Source organism: Bos javanicus, chromosome 3, assembly GCF_032452875.1.
Source record: "Bos javanicus breed banteng chromosome 3, ARS-OSU_banteng_1.0, whole genome shotgun sequence".
Classification (NCBI taxonomy): domain Eukaryota; kingdom Metazoa; phylum Chordata; class Mammalia; order Artiodactyla; family Bovidae; genus Bos; species Bos javanicus.
Window position 1 is genome coordinate 81,839,531 of NC_083870.1, and position 17,749 is coordinate 81,857,279.

The following is a 17,749-nucleotide window of genomic DNA, read 5'->3' on the forward strand; positions in this document are numbered from 1 at the left end:
GTTCACTCAGACTCACGTCCATCGAGTCGGTGATGCCATCCAGCCATCTCATCCTCTGTAGTCCCCTTCTCCTCCTGCCCCCAATCCCTCCTAGCATCAGGGTCTTTTCCAGTGAGTCAACTCTTCGCATGAGGTGGCCAAAGTATTTGAGTTTCAGCTTCAGCATGGGTCCTTCCAATGAACACCCAGGACTGATCTCCTTTAGGATGGACTGGTTGGATCTCCTTGCAGTCCAAGGGACTCCCAAGAGTCTTCTCCAACACCACAGGTTACAGAGCGGTAAAGAGTAGAGGGCCACACAGCTCAGATTCCCAAGGAGTCCCAAGGAATCTATCTCTTAAAGGCCTCTGAGAAGCTGAGAGTGCAATATTGAGGTTTAACTTCAGCTTAATAACAATGAGAGCCAATCATCGCTGAGCACTCACCAAGTGCCAGATACTGTTCTAAGTGCTTTACCTGTATTAACTTGCTTATTCCATAGAACAGCTAGATAGATGTCATTAGCATCCCAATTTTACAGATAAGAACAGAGAGGTTAGTCTTGTAATCACAAAGTCACAGAGCTATTAATAGTGAAAGGTAGAAATGGGATGCAAATACCACATCATGTGATCTAGGAGAGACTGACAGCAAGTATTTCTAGAAGCAAGCCTCTACAATATTCCCAACCTTTTTGGCACCAGGGACTGGTTTTATGGAAGACAATTTTTCCACGGACCAGAGTCAGAGGGGATGGTTTCAGAATGATTCAAGCACATTAACTGTGCACTTTATTTCTATTATTATTCCACCAGGTAATCAGGTGTTATATCCCAGAGGTTGGGGACCCCTGCTCTACACCAAGTCTTCCCACCACAAGAGTGAAAGGCATATTCTGTCCATACTTTGGGAGTTCTGTGGGATGCCAGCCATATCTGTTCCTCTTACCCGCAGAGCCACATTTGCATCTTGAGTCTGCATATGAGGCACTCCTGCCTCGCTTGCTATAAAATGACTAAGTTGCTAATAAAAGCAATGCTCTCACTGTGACTGGTGCCAACCCCAGTCTCTGTGTGCCAATGGCCTGTTGGCTTTTCCCACCAACTTTTCTGGATGTCTCTATGCAGACAAACCACCCAGACTGCAGCAAATGTTACTTGGAGAAGAGCACGTGCCAGGAGCAACAGGAAAGAGGGGCCCACCCTCATTGCAGATGGAGCTTTCCTAAGTAAATTCATCCTCCAAAATAAGTTAATTATTATTACCAAGAATTCTTATGAAGCTCGCCATTGCCAAGTACTTCAAGATCAATTTCATGAGCATTTCCCTGACCAGCTCTATAAGATTGTATTGGCCACTTTACAGAAAGTATCAGTGACTTGCATGAGGGTGGGGATGCAGGTACTCAGAGGCAGCCTGAAGGTTCAAAACCATTCAGTCTCAGTGTGCCAAATTATTAGAATGGCTGGCAAAAAAAAAAAAAAGTTGGGGGGGCCTACTTGCATTTTGGTATCTCACTTGTCAAGATATCTCAAAGAGCTGTGAATATTGAGACATTTTGTTAGTATTGAAACAGACATCAGCCAATTTTTTAACTCTTAAAAATGCAGAATAGGCCAAGTGGTTGGGGCAACAAAACCAACAAGATCTTAAACTGCTCATGATCACAAAGGGGCAGATAAACCTAAAGTTGTCTAAAGGAGTGTAGGGCTTGGAATACATGCAACTGTGTGCTTAATCCACTATTTACCAGGGACATGGACTGGACAAATTCCCCTATCCACTGAGACTCAGCTTCCTCATCAATAATGAAGATACCAACATCCCTATAAGGCTGCTGCTAATATTTACACACAGGTTAATTTATAAAGAGATAAAGAGGTGTCCTTTATCTCTTTGGGATAAAAGGATTCCAAAAGAAGCATCCCCTTTGCTGGCCTGACTTACACAACTGGGTGCCTTCCTCAAGGGCTAATGATAAGACGTTCAAGAGAAAACATGGACAAAGTGAAGCATCCTTCCTATTTGGTTTAAACATCACTCCCTTAGGGATGCCTTCCTAGTTCTCTAGGACAGGCTCTCCTACAAAATGCTCCCAGGCTCCCTGCTCTCTTCTCCTTGTTAAATGTCTGTTTAATCTGAAAATGCCTGTGCTCAATGCCAGTCTCCTCTGCAAACTCTAATCTCAGTGAAGGTGGAGACCAGGTCTCTCGTGGTTAGTTGCTTGAAGCCCAGAGTTCAGCACAGAGTCCAGAAGGCAGCAGGTTCTTGCTAAATAACTGAATATACAAACAAAAGTATTTGGAAGCAATGGGCTGAAGGAGGTGGCCTCTTATCAAGCAATGCTTTGAGGATGCTGATCTGTCTGCTGCTGCTGCTGCTAAGTTGCTTCAGTCGTGTTCAACTCTGTGCGACCCCATAGACAGCCTCCCACCAGGCTCCTCTGTCCCTGGGATTCTCCAGGCAAGAACACTGGAGTGGGTTGCCATTTCCTTCTCCAATGCGTTAAAGTGAAAAGTGAAAGTAAAGTCACTCAGTCGTGTCCAACTCTTAGTGACCCCATGGACTATAGCCTACCAGGCTCCTCCATCCATGGGATTCTCCAGGCAAGAGTACTGGAGTGGGGTGCCATTGCCTTCCCTATTGATCTGTCTACTCACTACTATTTCACATTAGGTCTATCCATGATCATTGGATCCTAAGCTTCAGGTTGAAGACAAATATTGAATGCCTTCCTCTTATTTTTCTTATATTTATTTGTAATTTACAATAAAGATCACACTTATTCATTCAACCAATAAATGTTTGCTGAGTGCCTCACATATGCCAACCCTTTCTAGGAACTAGACATGTGATCATGAGTAAAGTGAGGGAACTGACCTTCCAGTGAAAGGACATAAACTGCAAATTATTAAAACAAATGAGCAAGAAAATTTCAGGCTATGATGAGTACATGAAGAAAACTAAAACAGAGTAACATGTTAGAGAAATTGGAGGAGTGGACCTGGTGATTTTCTACTGAGAAATTGGGAGATGTCTCTAAATCACATTTCCAGTCATGCAAAGATCTTGAGGAACAGCATGCAGGCAGAGGAACAAAAAGCAAGCCCAAAGGTCCACAGGCCACCGGGCTTGGCACATCCATGGAACAGAAAGGAGGTCACCATGACTGAAGCACACAGTAAGCCTGGGGATGAGGGCCATGAGGTAAAGGTAAGGCAGTGGGCAGAGACCAGATCAGGTAACAACTTGTAGGCCAAAGGGTATAGATTGTTCCAGCATGCAATGGGAAACCACCAGAGGGCTTTAAGGAAAGCAATGAATGATCCTATTTATACTTTAATAAAATCACTCTGGATGCTCTGCACAGTAGGAGTATAAGCAGGGGACCAGGTAGGTGGGAGGTGGCTATTATAGTACTATATTATAGTATGAATAGTATAGTATTATAGTAATCTACACCAGAGCTGAGGCTAGTCTGGACTAAGGTGGTTCAGTTCAGTTCAGTTGCTCAGTCATGTCCAACTCTTTGCGACCCCATGAATCGCAGCACGCCAGGCCTCCCTGTCCACCACCAACTCCTGGAGTTCACTCAAACTCATGTCCATCGAGTTGGTGATGCCATCCAGACATCTCATCCTCTATCATCCCCTTCTCCTCCTGCCCCCAATCCCTCCCAGCATCAGAGTCTTTTCCAATGAGTCAACACTTCGCATGAGGTGGCCAAAGTATTGGAGTTTCAGCTTTAGCATCATTCCTCCCAAAGAACACCCAGGACTGATCTCCTTTAGGATGGACTGGTTGGATCTCCTTGCAGTCCAAGAGACTCTCAAGAGTCTTCTCCAACACCACAGTTCAAAAGCATCAATTCTTTGGCACTCAGCTTTCTTCACAGTCCAACTCTCACGTCCATACATGACTACTGGAAAAACCATAGCTTGACTAGACAGACCTTTGTTGGCAAAGTAATGTCTAAGGTGAGTAAGGACTAAGGTGGTAGCTAGGCACAAAAAACAGATTCAAGACAGTGTGCTGATGGATTATAGATGAGAAGACAGGGAAAGAGAAAAATCTAAGATGATGCGATCCAGAAGTCAAGCTACAGTGATCCTCTCTGACTGTGTACCTATCAACAATCTGGCCACACTGGCTCAATCAGCTCTCATACCTTTGAGGGAAGTGCTATCATTATTCCCATTTACCAGATGAGGAAACCGGGCTTTGCAGAGATTAAGTGACTACTTCAAATGGACAGGACTTTGTGCATCCAATAATTTGTGCCTTTCAAAATTCCTCAGTGTCTAGAATCTTGTCCCAGTAGAAGATACACCATCTGTAGGAAGCCCTTTCAGGGATCCAAGCACTCCACTGGTATGCTAAGTACTCCGAGAGCACTAAGCAGGGCTGAAGCACCATGCTGGGAAATCCAAGGGCAGGTGTCACATGCCATCTGCTGTACATCAGTCACTCAGGGTTATTTCAGCTCTGTGATCTCATATGCCCTGTGACGAGATGTATTATGGCCATCAGAGGATACCCTACAGAAGCATAGCAAGGTGGCAGTTGGCATTATTCTTGGCATTATTATTATTAGTTTCAAGAAGCTTTTTTCCACTGACAGCCACTCCCCATTTCTAAACCTGGATGGCCAAGAAGAGAAGTTAATCCATTCAATATGGCGGTATGAGCGTTAGAGTCCAAAAAACCAGGACTAAAGTCCAGGCTGATCTGCCTTGAGAGGCACAAGGCCTTGCAAAAGTTTCTTAATTTTCTAAGTCTCCAGTTTCTTCTTCTCTAAAACATGGATAACAAAACAGCCAGCTTCATAGGGCTGCTGGGTGTTTAACACAAAATTCTTGGCTTCACCCTAAACTCATGATATCGACCCTTGGAATAACATGCCCAAGGTGAACTGTTAACCAGATCCCAGAGCTTGAGAACTTTTATAGTCTTGCAAAAGTGATGTAATCACATCTTGAGGGCTACAAAGTTGAAAAGGCTTCTCTTTTAATATGAAGAACAAAATGAAACCCCAAGCAAATGAGCCCTCCTGAGCTTTAGGTGTCTCATCTGTGAATTTGCAATAAGACCCTCCTCCGAGAAATATTGTGAGGATTAAATAAAATAACTCGCATCAATTGCTCAACAAATATTACCTTCCATCCACTGCTCAGGGTAGGAAAGGACAAGCAGTGATAGTCTGGAGGTTTCTACCCATCAAGCAGAGGCTGAGATGCCTGTTCTCAAACCAAAGGTAACCTCCCAGAAGGCCTACATGTCTAGTGAATACAGAATAATCTGAGAGTCATTTAAAAACAAACAAACAAAGAAAACAGAGAGATATAAACCAGAGTAGGAGCCCATGATACAGCCCCTCTTTCCCACCTACTGCTGAGGACTCTGTAATTTTTAGTTGTGAAAATGCATACTTGGAATACTCCTTTGGTTTTTCCATGAGCTTTTTCATATCCTATGTCATCTACTAATGTCCACCCTGGGGTTCAAGTCCACCCTGGGGTTCAAATCCATCCTGGAGTTCACAGGGTAGATGCCATTAGTCTGTTTTACAGATGAGGAAACCAAGTCACAGAAAGGCCTGGTGACTCAACTAGGGCCATACTGCAAGTGTGTAAATGAGCTCTCAAGAGAACATAGGTCTCCTGGCTTCCAGTCCACCATGTTCTCTATCACAACTTACAAATTGTGTCCCTAAGAAGAAGAGCTCACGTTGCTCCTTTAACTTCAATGTGAGTTAGGAGTTATAAACTGAGATACTGGGCCTTGAGGATCCAATTTCCTAGATTTCTGCAGATGCATAAGAATCTAATGATAATGACAATGAAAATCAAGGTAAGTCCTCTGCTAGGATATGTGGGCCCAACCCAGACTTGCTGCCCCTTCTGGTGTGAAAGTGACATGTTCTTGCCTTTACTTTTCTTGTGTTCCCTCTTCCATTTACTCGAGTCTCAAAAATCTTGCTACTTAAAGAGCAAGCAAGACAGGCAGCATTACTATCTCCCAGGAGCTTGCTGGAAATACAGACTCTCAGGTTTCATCATGAAGCTTTCAAATCAGAATCCGCATTTTAACAGGACTCCCAGGTGATTTGTATGCACATGAAGGCATAAATAAGTACTGCTCTCAAAAACTCAAAATACGTTCAATAAACAGTCAATGCAGAATGCAGGTTGCTAATAAAATACCATACTAGCAGTTAGGATGTAATTACTAACTTACTTCAACCTTAAATTGTTCATTCATTTCACCAGCACTGAATCACAGTGCCTGGCACATAACAGACCCTATATTAATATCTATAGAACTAACTGAAGATTATTTAATCAGTCCATGTACAACTTCTGCCCTTCTTCCTTTTCTCCTACTGCTCTCCATTCTGGAGAATTAAATGAATGAGTACATGTGAAGGACTTAGAACAGTGCTTGGCACATAGTAAATGCTCAACAAGTACCAGACATTATTATTAACAGGACTTCGAGGTAACTGCTTTCATAACTCATCCACTGGGGCTCTGAGAAGAAACGCATGACACGGGCCACCTCAGAACATTAGGGGAATATCACTTGAAGGAATACAAATTTATCTTAAAAAGCAGACACTCAGAAACATGCGTGGTAATGCATAGAAGAATTATTTCAGTAGACTCCAGGGAAATGATTAAGTGTCCAGGGGAGGTGGGCTGACGGATTATCAGTGTTGGTATGTAAACTATGTTGGCACAGGAGTGAAAAGCAAAGTACTTCCTCATATCTGTATCTGCCTTCCGCCTTTTGATATGAAAATAAGATACCCTGAGGTAGTGAACCCTGGTAGTAGAGAATGGCTGGATGGACAGGTCTACTCAATCCAGTCAGTCAGACAGACACTTCAGGTTCAAAGGTAGCCTTAAATGTTAATGAGTTTTCACTTTTTAACCACATCCCGTCCCTCACGCCCTGCTCTTTCCCACTTTACTGACTTTTCTCTTGCCATGAACCCATAATGAACCCATACCTCTAAGAGGCCTTCCCTCTTCTCTCTCTGTCCCATCCTGTAAAAATCAGCTGAAATCCATTCCTCATTCCATTACCAATCCTTCAGCCTGGGGGGTCTTTCCTTCCTCAATTACTTAGGAGCTAGGGATTTTTTATTTATTTTTTAACTTCCTGAGTTACACTAAATATTCCACCAAGGCAGAAAAGGCACCTTACATTTCTCTGTACTATCTTATATGCCTAACACTGTCCCTTGCACTCAACAGGTACCCTGTTTCTGGATCACCCCAGCTGTTTTTACAGATATAAAAAGGACAGGAGGTTTTGGATGGACTTCCTATCACTTTTAATAAGGTACTGCAATTCTATAACATTCAAGAAACAACATCAGCTTTCAGTATTTTAAGCTACATGGATTTTGCCTGTGCTAAATTTACACTCGGTAGTTTTTCTATATAGTCGAAACATCATATTTTCTGCTCGATCCTATTGTCAAATCATAAGAAGGCCTTCTCTGAGGCAATGTTTTAAGTTATATATAGCTGTGCATCAGTAATATCTTGTGATTATCACTAAGTGTCAAGGCTATGCCAAATGCTTTAGGTGCATTAATCATCACAACGATGTTTTGATGTTGGCACTGTTATGATCCCCAAATGAAAGTAGAAACAGGCTCTAGGAGGGTAATTCACTCAAGGTCACAGAATTAGGAACTTATGAGGTCAGTGGAACCTGTATTTTGTCTCCCATAGGAACCCATAATGGTTACCCATAATGCTCTGCTATCTCTGCTTAAGTTTCCTTTTATCTTCAGAAACATTGAAAGGGTTATCTAATAAGTTGATACTGGCTTGTTATCTAATGCAAAAAAAAAGTCATTTAAGTGAAGGCTGCTCACAGGAAAACTCTACCTGTAGGGCAATTCAGCTCAGGCTATAAAACATACTTTCTGGGCTGATTTTTGGCATAAAATGTCAAGGACAAAATAAATTTTTTGCTGATTAAAAGAAAAAACTCTCTGTGGCAGCTATTAAATTTTGTAGCTGAAGAAAGGGGGCATTCATCAGAGTTGGCTCTTTTTTGGTCTTTAATCATAATGCCTAGGCTCTTATTAGTTTTAGAAAAACAAAAAGTAACTTTTTTTCTCAATGTGTCAATAGAATGTAGTCCTTCCCCAAAACAATGTTAAATAAAAATGAGGCATTTTAAAAATTGCTTGACGAGAACCAGTTCTATCTTTTGACCCTGTGCATTGAACCATCATTTCAAAGATATTTCAAAGCATTTTTGTACAGTTATTTACTCTCTAGCTATTCTGTCTTTTGTAGGAAGTGTCAGGTTTTTTTTTTTTTTTTAAATCAACATATGCACTGGCATTAGTTAATATTGATCTTTTGAGACTAACTGGTTTTATTTCCTTGGCAGCTTTATCTGTTTTAACATCAATGGTGAAAGATATTTGCTCACACTGGTCTTGGTCTCCTGGCTGGCTGGAGTTGAGGCACCCATTGAACAATGCCCACAGGGCTCCTGATGACACTGTGTGTCCACAGATCTGCAGGCCAGGATGAAGCCTCAGATACTCCACGGAGTCCTGGGCTAACTGTGAAACTGTTCTGCACATGCAGCCTCGAGCCTCACTACTTGTGTGGGCAGCATTTGGCCCGCTCTCTATTTACACAAACTCCCTAACGGTCTCTGGCACCACTGACGTCTCAGAGGGAGGCACAGAACATAGAGTGTTTCACATGAAAATCTTTAAACAAAAGGAATTAAAGAAAATCCCTGTTTAATAGTAAGTTTTTACCAAGCTCCTAAATTCTCGAGAGCATGTGAAATATTAACTTTCCCCAAATGGGAGCACAGAGCTTGCCTTGTTTCAATTCATACAGTTGGGTTACAAATGCTCTAGAGAGTAATGGGCCTCATGCTTAAGAACCTACTGAGATTCTTCAAAAATAGGGGTTGGAAAAGCACAGGGTCTGGAGTCAAACACATCTATGTTCAATTTCTGGTTCTGACACTCTCCAAGTCTCAGGTACTTAGTCTACAAACGGGGGGTAACAGTGTTAACTACCTCATGAGATTGTGGTGAGATTTATGTAGTATAATATGTCTACTCATGATAAGCATTCCAGGGTGGTGGTTGAAATATAGTCAGCTTTCTACTATCCTGACTCTCAGAGGGACTCTTCCACAGAAAGTGCAAAATGGTGAATCTTGCATATAAATTCCTGAAACCTCTTCCTGCTCACAGTCACTCAAAACCAGCCTGAGTCTGGCTTGGCTTACCAGAGGCACCAAGGCACCCGAGTCAGGGTTAACAACAAGGGCGGCCACTAGAGGCGCTAGACAAGAGTCAGAGAGATGAACGGTGGTGCTGAGTCCCGGCTTTGAAACAATAGCCCCCTCCCCAGGCCCAGGTATCTCATCCTTTTCTTACCTAGCATTGCGCTAGGAAAGCACCACTAAGGGATTCTCTCCTTACCCCCAGTCACCAACCCATCAGTGCTAGAAGCCCCCAGATAAGCTCAAAGCATCCATTTTGCTTGCCCACATCACTAAGCCAGCAAAGATCCTGCCATAACACAGGATCTTTCCCACAACAACGTGCCTTCCACCAGGAGCAGGTGGTTACTCCTAACAGCCCCACCACTTTCCTCTCCACCAACCACAGCCATTTCCTGTGGCCAGGGCTCTCCCCATGTGTCTAGAGTTCCATCTGCCACATGCCTCCATCTTCCCAGACAGTCAGTCCTAATTTCATATTATATACTCCTTTTGGATAAAGTAAAATGTTGATTAGATGAGTAAACATGATACAATTTTTACATTATTTTTGATCAGTTTCCAAGAAGCACAGATCATATCATCAATTTGGGTCTAACAATAAGAGATTAATTAAATAAAATGATGGTAAACTAATTAAATTTCATAGACATTTCATCCTGTTTACAGTATTACTAAGTGAAAACTCAATATATTATTTTAAAAATGAGAAATCAGAAAAGGTGTATGACCAAAATTTGAAAGTGTTTTTTCTTTGATTACAGGAGTATCACTGCTTTTTATAGTCTTTCTTCTATTCTGCATTTTTGCATTTTCCAATTTATTTGTAACACTGTCAAAGATTCCTTCATCAAACAAATACTGATTGAGTACCTTCGACATGTCTGGTGCTGGGTGCCAGAATTATTATGGAGAACAAAGCAGATTTACCCTCACGGAACCCACAGTCCAGTGCAAGAGGGCACTATTAATCAAGTAATCATACAAACATATAATTATAAATTGGTACAAGAGTCATTAAGGTAAAGTATAGGGCACCATGACCAAATGTAAGAGGGGACCCGATCTCTTCTGGTGTGTGTGCGTTTGGGGCAGGGAGGTGGGCTCAGGGAAAGTGCCCTAAAGAAGAGCTATCTAATGCTGACTTGCGAAAACAAGACTTAAACGGGGAAAAAGAAGAGGAGGGAGAGCACTGCAGAGGGAGAGCCAGCAAAGGCCCTGAGGCTGGATGCTGCACAGAAAACGGTTCAAGGACTAAAAGCAGGTCTGATTGCTGGAGTCAAAAGACTGAGGAGAATACAGTGAGACTGGAGGAAAGAAGCAGGCAGGGTCTTTGTAGGAGAGATTGACAATTTTAGTCTTTATCCTTAACACAGTGGGAGACTTTGGAGGGTAAAATGATCTGCTCTGGCATTGAGCACAGATGACTCCTGGCCACCTGTCTCCTTGTCTCTCTGCTCTATCAGCAGCGCAGTAGTCTAAGACGAAGGCCCAGGCAGAAGCAGAGGTGACTGAGGGAAATAGCAGGAGGTGAGACCTTCGAGCTGGCCAGAGCAATATTTTGTCTCTAGAGACTGTTTGGGAAAAAAGTGTACAGCCAGTGCAGGGGCAAAATCAAGTTACACTGGCACAGTGTTCAAAACTCTATTTTATCTTAAAACCTGTAACCAGCACTTCAGAGACCAAAGGGCAGGTGTATTTACATTAAACACGAAACTCATTCAATCCTGTGTTTGTGAGGCACTGGGCTCCTTTATTCCTGTCTTCACTGGGGTTTTGTAGTCTGTTGTCTCTTATTACCATGTTATTGGGGTTTTCCTCAATCCCTACCACTCCCCCAGCCCTACTCCTTTCATACTTTCTCCACAAGTATGTGCCACTTGGGTTTCTACTTTGATGAGCCCTTGCTGAGAAGTGCCTGGCGCAATGAATGCTCTTTTCATCCTCTTCCCCGCCACAATGGTAGCCAGATCGGATGGATCATTTTGCAGTTATTGTTCATGCTAAGAGGGAGGCTATGAAAACCTACCACGGCAGCCTTTTCCTTAGTCTCAGCTGCAAGAGGATATGGCAGGAGGAGAAAAACAGGGCAAGAAACTGTATTTTCAGTTATAAGCTATGGAAGCAGTATAAATAGCAGGTCCTGGAGGTTAGGTATGGAATGGAGATAAAACCAGAGCATGCTAGTGTATGTGAAAGGGGAGGGATGCCAGGAACAGAATCAGGCTTCCCAGAGGGACACTGCAGTGGCTGGGGTGGGGGGGGGGGCAGTCTACACATGTGCACTTCGAGAGAGATCCCCTCATTCTGTGGGAGATACTGGCGGCCTTAGGGGTGGGAGAATTCTTCCTTGGGCAGGACTGATCCATCTGTTGCAAGATATTTAGCATATGTGGTTCAGGGGGCACCAAGTGCCAATAGAAGCACATTGCTTCACATGCAACCAGCATATCCCACCCCCTGCCAATCATTTTGACAATCAAAAGTGTTTCCAAGCCCAGGGCAGCAGTACCACCTCACAAGAGGACTACTGGAAGAGCAGCTATTCCTACATGCTGGGTACCAACCATCTTCTGTCTTGACAAAGGGAGCTGAGGAGGGATGGAAATGTTATGAGCCCGGAGTCCTCAACAAGTGATAAAGAGAGCCTCATTCTTAGGCTCCCCATCACACACACACACACACACACACACACACACACACACTCCTCCCAAGCCTTTATTCATGCAATTTCCTCCATTCTCTATTCTCGAACTCTGCTGTAAAAACCCTACCCATCGGTCAAGGTGCAGGGCAAATGAGCAGTCTCCACAAAGCCTCTTTTTTTCCCCCTGAAAACCAACTCAAATCTCCAAACACTTCACATTCACCTTCCTAGAACTCTTATCCCATCCAACACTGTACCCCAGCTGGCAGGGACTGGCTTACTTCTCCACCTGGACTTGGAAGCTTTGACAGCAAACACATGTCTCCCTCCTATCTGAGTTCCCCACAGGCCCAGCACACAGTGTCGTGGGTCAAGACTATGGAGTCAGAACTGGATTTAAATTCCAACTTAGACGCTTTCATTTACGGGGCCTCAGGCAGGCTACTTAACCTCTCTGAGACTCAGTTTCTTCATCTCTAAAAGGAAGGTGATGCTAATACCTACTTTCCAGTAATTATTTGTGAGGATTTAATGAGAAAACACCAAGCATGATCTACTCATTAAAGGGCAGTGATGACCACCCTGGCACATTAGTGCTTTACAACTAACAAATAATGTTTGCACATATCATCTCATGAGAGCCTGTTCCTGGAGAAGCTCTCCCAGACCCCATCTGCTCCCCCATGCTGTGACTGTCAGTTCTCACAGTGTTCATGAGCCAGGCCACGTGGAAGCAACACAGAAGAGCAATTGATTCTACCCTGAAGAAGGATGGAGCAGTGATGAAGAGAAATAAGGGAGCAGATGCAAATCAAATTTTAAAAATGGCTCAATGATCACCCGAACTCATCCTTGAAGGAGGATTTGGAGTTTGCCAGGCAGACAAGAGGAGTCTGAGGGTCAAGTTATACACATAACATTTGCTACTAGGACAGGTTAATAGAACAATCTGGGAAGGATCAGACTATTAAAAGCTTTGTGCATGCTCAGTCATGTCTGACTCTTTTGCAAACCCCATGGACTAGCCTGCCAGGCTCCTCTGTCTGTGGGATTTGCTAGGCAAGAATACTGGAATGGGTTGCCATTTCTGTCTTTAGGGGATCCTCCCAGCCCAGGGATCAAACCTGTATCTCCTGAATTGCAGGCAGATTCTTTACTACTAAGCCACCTGGGAAGCTCATTAAAAGTCCCTTAAGAGTCATCAATGGAGAAGGCAATGGCACCCCACTCCAGGACTCTTGCCTGAAAAATCCCATGAATGGAGGAGCCTGGTAGGCTGCAGTCCATGGGGTCGCTAAGAGTCGGACACGACTGAGCGACTTCACTTTCACTTTTCACTTTCATGCACTGGAGAAGGCAATGGCAACCCACTCCAGTGTTCTTGCCTGGAGAATCCCAGGGGCAGGAGAGCCTGGTGGGCTGACGTCTATGGGGTCACACAGAGTCAGACACGACTGAAGTGACTTAGCAGTAGCAGTAGCAAGAGTCATCAAAGGGATCTGGACTGTCTTCTACCTCAACTAAAAGATTCTCAGCTTTGCCTAACAGACCTCTCTTTCAATCTCTCTCTCTCTCCCTTCTCCTGAAAAGTCTTCTGACCCTGGCAGGAACTCGGACACCAGGGATGGTCACAGCCTGAATGCTGTATGCCTCTTTCTCTCTCCTCCTGCCTACCTCTCCCGCAGGAAGCAAAACCACACAACAGACCGAGCAGGGCAGGCTTCCCCTTCTGACCACACTTGAACATGCTTGAAGCCATCACAGCCTTGTGGGTCTCTACCTGAAATTTCACATACAATTTGTCACAACCAAAAAGCCTGTTTCTAATAAAACATTTCCCTCTGTGCTTGACCTTCCTGAATACTCCGGTTCATTTCAGGGCTCTGGTTATTCAGCTGCTGCTGGAAAAGAAAAAGTGGGAACTAGCAATGTGTACTCATTTTTTTTTTAATCTTAAAGCTTTGTTTCAATATACAATTTTAAAAACACCCAGCACAACTTCTAAAACTTAGCCATCGCTTCTGCACACCTAATCTACAGTTCCAGACACAGGCAAGGAGATCCCTGATATTGATGCTTGCTCTCAGAAGAAAGAACTAGACCCTTGCCTTGAACTTGAGGCTGCTAGGTTCCAGAAGGCTCCCCAGGGGAAGCTGGCATTTACGGGGGGGAGGGGGGTGGTCATTTGACAACAGTGTTGTGAAGTGCAGACAAGAAAGTGCTCAGGACTTCCCTGGTGGTTCAGTGGTTAAGGATCCACCTGCCAATGCAGAGGACACAGGTTCGATCCCTGGTCAGGGAACTAAGATCCCACATACCCTGGAGCAACTAAGCCCACTCACTGCAGCTACTGAACTGGCACTCATCACCGTGTGCCACAACAAAAGATTACACATGACACAACAAAGATCCTGCATGCCACAGCTAAGACCTGATGCAGCCAAATAAATACAAATAAATTTTTTTAAATGCCAGGTTCTTATTATGTTTGGCAGAAACCAACACAACACTGTAAGGCAATTATCCTTCAATTAAAAATAGTTCAGTTAAATAGTTAAATAAATTTATATTTATTTATATATTAAATATATATATATTTAACAGTTCAGTTAAACAGTTAAAAAAAATTTAGTTTTTAAAGAAATGCCAACACAATACTGTAAAGCAATTATCCTTCAATCAAAAATAGTTCAGTTCAGTTAAATAGTTAAGTAAATTTGTATTTATTTATATATTATATATATATATTTAACAGTTCAGTTAAATAGTTAAAAAATTTTAATTAAAAAAAATGCCAGGTTCTTACACTGGTAGTCTGATCACTAAAAAGAAATAATAATAAGCATAAAAAAGAAAGAAAGAAAGAAACTGCTCATCGTATGAGAAAAAACATTAAAATCTGTCCGTATGAATCACCTTGGCCGTGCCATCCTCCTGACTTTATTATTGTCTTTGTTCTTCTCAAAACAAGCTGGACAATCTGTTCATGAAGGGCTCTGGAGCAGCCCCTCACAGCATGAGAGGATGACAGAATCACAGGGCATGGTGGCCACCTGGAGCCCAGCTAAGAAAATCTCAAGGCAAGGCAGGGAGATAGGCCAGGGACTGGCCTTTGGTCTAAAATAAGTCTGCCCAGTAAGGTGAGTTGGTGGCTGAGTGGCTGTTAAACACACACTGACTGAATAATGAAAGAACCTTCGAAATCTTCACCAACAGCCCAGTAAAAGGTATCAACGGGACAGAAGCCAAACTCTTTCCAAAACACACAGCTTCCCCCTAATTCTATCCTTCCTCCTCCCAAGAAATTTGTTTTTGTTTCTGAGGCTGAGTACAGGGATTACACTGAGAACTTTTGTTAAAAATATTTAAGATTTATTTGCTCTCCAAAAAAAAAAAAAAAAAGTGGAAAATATAGAAGAAAATTATGTAACCCAAAGGGCAATTTATATTATATATGCATATATAGTTTCCTTTATAAATCTGAGATCAAGTTGGAGATAGAGTCTTATGACCTACATTTACACACTATGCCCTTTATCAAGCATAGAAAAATCCAGAAGCTAAATTTCCCTCACTTCTTACCAGAAGTAAAACCACACTGCATTCCTGAAGATGGAGCTTTTTTTTTTTTTTAAAACTAGAAATACAACAGTTTTTAAAGAGAGGGAGAAAAATAAAAGTACATGGCCCAGCCAAGTGAAAATAAGGAAGATTTGGTGTCACTATCAGTGTCACCAACAGAGTTTGTCCATTTCTTATTTGAAGGGCTTCTCCTCACACCAATGATAATTTGTTTTGTTAATATCAACCAAGATAGAGAATATCTGTGTCTTCCCAGGACTGCCAGAAGATTCCTCCTCCTCTGCCCTTAGTGGCAGCATTCCAACTCAGAAGATAGGGAGAAGTAAAAGCATCAGATGAGAAATGCCCACATCATTTCCTTCCTTAAAAAGGTCCCTGGCCTCCCCCAAACTAAAAAGAGAAGCAATTCATCTCCTTAGACAGCAACGTCCAGGATACATCTCCAGCCTCAAAACCCACTAAACCCTCTCTCCCATCTCTAACATGGGATAAACCAGCACAACCATGCCCTAGGTCTTTTGTGTCTCTCTGCCTTTGTACATGTGACCTGTCCTTTCTAGAATGTTCTCCTCTTCTGGTGAACTCTTATTCATCCTTCAAGACACAACCTAAATGGGAAGAGGTCTGGCTTTCTCCAGATCCCTCAGACAGACCCTTGTGCTCCCTCAGCACTTTGTGAATACCGTATTTAAACAGTCTTCTTGCATTATAAAAATCTTTATCTTTCCCACTAGATGAGATCAAGATCATGTCTTAATTTACCTCTGAATACCCCCGTGATGATGCTAAGTTGCTTCAGTCGTGTCTGACTCTTTGTGACCCCATGGACTGTAGCCCACCAGGCTCCTCTGCCCATTGAATTTTCCAGGCAAAAACAGTGGAGTGGGTTGTCATTTCCTTCTCCAGGGAAATCTGCCCAACCCAGGGATTGAACCCACATCTCTTATGTCTTCTGCATTGCCAGGTGGGTTCTTTACCACTAGCACCACCTGGGAAGCCCACCCAAATAACCCCATGAAACCCCCACATACATAGTATATGGTAGGAGTTCAAGAAGTGTTGCCTGAATGAATTTAAATATCCAATCTCATCCCCTTGGCCAATACCCAGCATTGACAGCTTGAGCTGGAATTCCTTACCCAGTTTCCTCAGCATCTCTCTTGGATGGGTCAAAATGCTACTTTTACTATGTTGAGGTACCTTCCCTCTATACCCAGTTTGTTGAGAGTTTTTCTCTTAAATGAATGTTAAATCTTGTCAAGTGCTTTTTCACCATCTATTGAGATGATTATGAATTTTGTTAATATGATGTTTCATGTTGATTCAGTTGCAGATGTCAAACCATCTCTGCATCCCTAGAATAAATTCCACTTGATCAAGGTGTATGACTCTGTTAATGTATTGTTGAATTCAGTTTGCTAATGTTTTGTTGAAGATGTTTGCATCTGAGTTCATCAGGGATATTGGAATTTTCTTTTCTTGCAGTATCTGCCTGATTTTGGTATCAGAATAACGCCGCCACTGCTGCTGCTAAGTCGCTTCAGTTGTGTCCAACTCTGTGCAATCCCATAGACGGCAGCCCACCAGGCTCCCTTGTCCCTGGGATTCGCCAGGCAAGAACACTGGAGTGGGTTGCCATTTCCCTCTCCAATGCATGAAAGTGAAAAGTGAAAGTAAAGTCGCTCAGTCGTATCCGACTCTTAGAGACCCCGTGGACAGCAGCCTACCAGGCTCCTCCACCCATGGGATTCTCCAGACAAGAGTACTGGAGTGAGGTGCCATCGCCTTCTCAGTTCCTCTTTCATTACTGATTTTATTTGTGCCCTCTCTCTTTTTTTTTCCCTTAGTGAGTCTAGCTAAAGGTTTGTCAATTCTGTTTATCATTTCAAAGAGCCAGCTTTCAGTTTCACTGATCTTTTTTATTGTCTTTTCATCTCTATTTCATTCATTTCCACTCCATTCTTTATTTCCTTCCTTCTACTAACTTTGGGCTTCATTTGTTCTTTTTCTAGTCCCTTGATGTGAAATGTTAGGTTGTCTGTATGAAATTTTCTTGTTTCAAAGTGTTCCTTTCAATGCTTTATGGCTTCAACTTTTACTCATGCAGTTCGTTTCCTCCTTTCCCTAACCTTAATGATTTCACTAGTTCAAACAAGATAAAGATACAACACTACAACTAACAGTATCTACTAATAGACATGATGCCATTCTAATAAATAGAACAGTGACTCTAAGAGGGCATTGTTCTCCATTGTACAG

The 17,749-nt window shown here is 42.8% G+C and overlaps 1 protein-coding gene and 1 long non-coding RNA gene across 3 annotated transcripts in view; one reads left to right on the forward strand and one right to left on the reverse strand.

Annotated features, from left to right (window-relative positions):
* Positions 1-8,771, forward strand: part of LOC133244483 (uncharacterized) — a 43,494-nt gene extending 34,723 nt beyond the window's left edge. Inside the window, exons 3-4 of the long non-coding RNA XR_009735414.1 lie at positions 7,239-7,326; positions 8,398-8,771. This is a non-coding gene — a long non-coding RNA (uncharacterized LOC133244483). The remainder of the gene's footprint in view (positions 1-7,238; positions 7,327-8,397) is intronic.
* ROR1 (receptor tyrosine kinase like orphan receptor 1) overlaps positions 1-17,749 on the reverse strand; it is a 467,486-nt gene that overhangs the window by 294,359 nt on the left and 155,378 nt on the right. The gene's annotated exons all lie outside the window — the stretch shown is intronic.